The sequence below is a fragment of the Pteropus vampyrus genome, unplaced genomic scaffold, assembly GCF_000151845.1.
Source record: "Pteropus vampyrus isolate Shadow unplaced genomic scaffold, Pvam_2.0 Scaffold113, whole genome shotgun sequence".
NCBI classification, from domain to species: Eukaryota; Metazoa; Chordata; class Mammalia; order Chiroptera; family Pteropodidae; genus Pteropus; species Pteropus vampyrus.
Genome location: NW_011888894.1, coordinates 1,332,773 through 1,337,468, shown reverse-complemented (window position 1 = coordinate 1,337,468; position 4,696 = coordinate 1,332,773).

Sequence of the window (4,696 nt, the reverse complement as noted above, 5' to 3'; positions counted from 1 at the left end):
TAAAGGACAGAGGCTTCCTTGGTAATGTCTTAGGGTAGAGGCAGAGAAAGACTCTCCACTGAAATAAAACAAATATTTTCTCTTAGTCTGATTGGACCAACTTAGGTCATGTGTTCACATCTAAACTATTTCTAAAAGCCTTTAAATATTTAGGTTTGATAGGCACAAAGTCAGCATTCCAAGTTACAGCAGTTTAACTAGCTCCTTTGTAATCACAAAATAAGGGTTATTACTTCCCAGCTAGAGATAGAGAAATCCTCATTGCATCCCATATTTTAAGGCCTATCATTGCCACCCCACCCCTTTTCTGTTATCAATTTACATATTAGTAAGGACTCTAGTTTGCAAGTGACAACCCCCCAACTCAAACCAGCTTAAGGAAAGTGGGAGTTTATTGATATACGGAACTGAGAAGGCTATGGAACAGTCTGGCTTTGGGCATGGCTGGATATAAGGGCTCAAGTAAAGTCATCTACGTTCTCTTTTTCTTTTTAACAGGTTTTCTCCATTTAGTAGTCATGAGAGCCACCAGAAGCTCAATACTCACATCTTAATCAGCAACCTCAGCAGAAAGAGAGCATCATCTCTGATAACTCTGGCAGAAAAATCCCAGGGAAGATTCTAACTGGCTACATTCTCATTCTTGAATCAATTACTGTGGTCATGGGAATGGAATATTTTTATTGGTCAGGCCTGGGTCATGTGTCTACCATGGCCAGGGAAAGCAGACCAGCCACACCTAAACTACATAGAAGTTGTTCCCCTCTGGACGAGGGTTTATTTACTGGAAGGAGGGAAAATGAATGCTAGGAAGGCAAAAATAACAGCTGCTCACTGTAATGGTATTTTAGCAATTCAAAGGAGGCATTTTTATTAGGACAGTAAGCCTCAAACTGTGGTCCCCAGACCTACTGAATCAGAAACTTTGAGGGTGGGGCCAGCAATCTGTGTTTTAATAAACCCACCGGGCGATTCTGATGCAGGATAAAGTTTGAGAACCACTGAAAAAGAGCTTTGCCTCAGAGGCTATGGAAGTGCAATGGAGCTAGCAATTGATTCGGAGTATAGGGAAGTTTCTAAGGTGAAGTGGAATTTAGTTTGGGCCCTAAAGGGAGAGGTAGACCTCTCCACATGAAGAAATTTCCATTTCTCACTCTCCAACTTTCTACTCTTCTTTTTCATCGAAGCCTGGCTGATGCCAATTTACCATATTTATTCTGCCTCTTGAGCCACTATGTATGTCTCAGCTTTTCTTTCTCTTAGAACATCCTTTCTTTTTTCCCTTTACCCTAGCTATCCTTGAAGATTCAGCTCAATCTTTCCACTCTTCCAGGAAACCTTACCTGATGAGCTCAATTTTTACTAATGTATGTTTACTCTGTGCCTTCTTTTATCCTTTTAGCACATGCTTACTAATTTCTTATATACCAGGCACTGTGGTAAGCACTGGAATTGCATAAATGAATTATACTATCTGGTTTAAAGGATATCTGCATATTCTTTAAGATTCCAGGAGATGTCCTCTAAAAAAGGCTCTGCCATATTCACCAGCATATGAGGTTGCTCTGTTCTCCACTTCCTCATCACCATTTGATACTATCTGTCTTTCTCACTTTTGCCCATCTGATTAAGTGAACAATATCTTGTTGCTGTTTTAATTTGCATTTCTTTGACTACTAATTAATTGGAACATTTTTTTAAATTGGCTGTTTGCATTTCTATTTCTATAAATTGTTTTTAATATGTTTTAATTTAGGCTGCTGTAACAGAATATCATACTATGGGTGGCTTATAAACAAAAATTTATTTCTCACAGTTCTAGAAGATGGGAGTCTGAGATTAGGGTGCCAGCCTGGTGAGAACCCTATTCAATATTGCAGACCATTGTCTTCGTGTTGTCTTCGTGTTGTCTTCTTCCTTAAATGGCGGACAGAGGGCTTTTGCAAGGACAATAATTTCATTCATGATCTAATTACATCTTAACGGTTCCACCTCCTAATACTACCACATTAAAGGTTAGGGTTCCAATTTACCGATTTCGGGGGTGACACAAGCGTTCAGTCCATGATGATATTCTAGTCCCGCTAGTTTTTATTTTTTAGATTATCATAAAGAAAAATTGTTTTTTTTCTCTTTTCAAGTGCAGTTCTTTGCATTTTAACACATGTATAAGTGTGTGTAACCACTACCATAATTAGAATAAGGTATAGTTTCACCACTCAAAAAACCTCCCTGTGCTAACTAACCCTTTGTGGTCACAGTCTCCCTCCGCTCATAACTCCTGACAACTGCTGCTCTACTCTCCATTATTACAATTTAGTGTTTTCAAGAATGTCATATAAATGGAATCATGTAGCATGTAACTTCTCGTGACTGGATTGTTTCACCCAGCATAATGTCCTGGGTTCATCCAAGTTGTTTCAAGTATCAGTAATTTGTTCTATTCTCGAGTTCCTTTATTGCTGAGTAGTGTTCCATGGTATGGATGTACCAATGTTTGCTTATCAATTCATCCACTGAAAGACATTTGGGTTGTTTTTAATTTGGGGCTGTTACAAATAAACCTGATATGGATCTTCGTGTACAGATTTTTTTGTAAACGTACACACAGATAGTACCACGCCCTATATACAGTGTGTTTTTACCTATACATACATACCTATGATGACATTTAATTTATAAATTAAGCCCAGTAAGAGATTAACAACAACAATAAAATAGAATAATTGTAACAATATACCATAATAAAACTTATATAAATGCGGTCACTCTCAAAATATCTTATTGTACTATGTCCACATTTTCACTTAGATGAACCTCCACATGGCTTCTCTTTGCCATATGCAAATTGCCAGCATCATAAACTTTGTGCTTTGGGCCCATCATTAAGTAAAATAAGGGTTACTGGAACACAAGCATTGCGATGCTGCAGCAATTGATCTGATAACCAGTTAATAAGTGATTAACGGGCTGGTGGCGTGTACAGTGTGGCTATGCTAGATGAAGGGATGATTCATATCCCGAGAAGGATGGAGTAGGATAGCCAGAGATGTTATCGTGCTACTCGGAATGGCTTGCAATTTAAAATTTAAGGATTGTGTATTTCTGGAATTTTTTATTTAATATTTTTGGACCAGGGTTCACTGTGGGTAACTGAAACTATGAAAAGCTACACTCATGTAAGGGGGAACAGTTATACAGTAAATGTCTGTTTAACTTTATAGAAAAATGCCCATTTTTTTTCTAGAATTTCTGTACCATCTTGCATTTCCACCAGCAATATTTGATAATACCTTATGCTCCATTTCCTATAAGCCCTTGGTATTGCCAAGTTTTAGCCATTCTAATAAGTGTATAATAGTATCTCAATGTGGTCTTAATTTACGTTCCCTAATGGCTAATGATGTCGAATATTTTTTTATCTCCTCTTTAGTGAAATGTCTATTTATGTCCATGGCCCATATTTTAATTGGGTTGTTTTCTTATTGTTGAATTTTAAGACTTCTTTTTCTAGTCTCGATACAAGTCCTTTGTTGGATATGTGATGTACAAATATTTCCTCCCAATCAGTAGCTTGTCTTTTCATCCTCTCAACAGTCCACTGATTTCTGCTCTTTTTATCATTTCCTTCCTTTAAAGCAGCAGTCCCCGACCTTTTTGCCACCAGGGACTGGCACTCCTATGAGAATCGAATGCCTGATGATCTGAGGTAGAGCTGAGGCAGTGATGGTAGTGAGGAGTGGCTGCAAATACAGATGAAGCTTTGCTCACTTGCCCACCTCTCACCTCCTGCTCTGCGTCCTGTTCCTAACAGGCCACAGTCGGGTACCAGTCCACGGCCTGGGGGTTGCAGACCCCTGTTTTAAGGAACAAAAGTTTTTATTTTGGCAAAATCCAATTAATCAATTTTTTCTTTTCTAGATTATGGTTTTGGTATCATGTCTAAGAATTCTTCTTTCCTCATGAAGATTTTCCACTATGTTTCCTTCCAAAAGATTTATAGTTTTATGCTTTACATTTAAATTTGTGATCCATTTGAGGGTGTTCCTTCATCTTCTACTTTCTAGAAGAGATTGTGTAGAATTAGTTATTTTTCCTTTTAACAGTGGGTAGAATTCACCTGTGTAACCATCTGGGCCTGGAAATTTCTTTCCTGGAAGGTTTTAACTACAACTGCAATTTATTTAATAGTTATAAGACTATTCATGTTGTCCATTTAATTTTGGGTTAGTTTTGGTAGTTTGTAGTTTTCAAAGAATTGGTTCATTTCATGAAAATCGTAGAATTTATTGGCATAAAGTTGCTCATAATATTCCTTAATTTGTTCCTTTTGATATTTGTACTCATGTTACCTCTTTCATTTCTGACACTGATAATTTGAGTCTTCATTCTTTTTTTCCTGGTTAGTCTCATTAGCGGTTTATCAATTATATTGATCTTCTCAAAGAACCAGCTTTTGGATTTCACTGGTTGCTCTGTTTTTTCATTTTCTAGTCCACTGATTTCTGCTCTTTTTATCATTTCCTTCCTTCCACTTGTTTTGGATTTATTTTGCTGCTCTTTTTCTAGTTTCTTAAGGAAGAAGATTATTAGATTACTGATTTGATACCTTTCTTCTTCTAATATAAACTCTTAGTGCTAAAAATTTCCCTCTGAATTTTGATAGAATGGATTTTCATTTAGTTCAAGCTTCTCT